Source organism: Orycteropus afer, unplaced genomic scaffold (assembly GCF_000298275.1).
Source record: "Orycteropus afer afer isolate SDZICR_OR568_19922 unplaced genomic scaffold, OryAfe1.0 scaffold00116, whole genome shotgun sequence".
Lineage (NCBI taxonomy): Eukaryota > Metazoa > Chordata > Mammalia > Tubulidentata > Orycteropodidae > Orycteropus > Orycteropus afer.
Genome location: NW_006921703.1, coordinates 1,754,872 through 1,755,436, shown reverse-complemented (window position 1 = coordinate 1,755,436; position 565 = coordinate 1,754,872).

The window sequence follows — 565 nt, the reverse complement described above, 5'->3', positions numbered from 1 at the left end:
AGCCCATTGAGCAATGACAGGAGTAGCTGGGGAAAAAGGACGGCTTGTTTCCACTGAATGTGTCATCCTGTCCTCCTGATTGTTAAAGTCCTCCTCTGCCGAAGTCACTTTTTGGTGGGCATTCACAAGAGACACAAATACATTTACTCCTTTGGCCCATTCAGAGAGATCTATCCACATGCCTCTTCCCCATATGTCCTTATCACCAATCTTCCAATCATGCTCCTTCCAAGTCCCAGACCATCCAGCTAAGATGTTAGCCACAGCCCATGAATCTGTATATAATTGCACATCTGGCCATTTCTTGTTTCATGCAAAGTGAACAGCCATATGCATGGCATGCATGGCTCAAAGTTCTGCCCATTGGGAGGATTTCCCTTAACCATTGTCCTTCAAGGAAGTCCCAGAAAGGGGCGGCAGTGCTGCTGCTGTCCACTTTCGAGTGGTACCTGCATATCGTGCAGAACCACCTGTAAACCAGGCACGAGTTTTCTCTTCCTCAGTCAACTGATCATAAGGAACTCACCATGAGGCCATAGGTGCAGAGTGGGACAGGGAAGGTAAT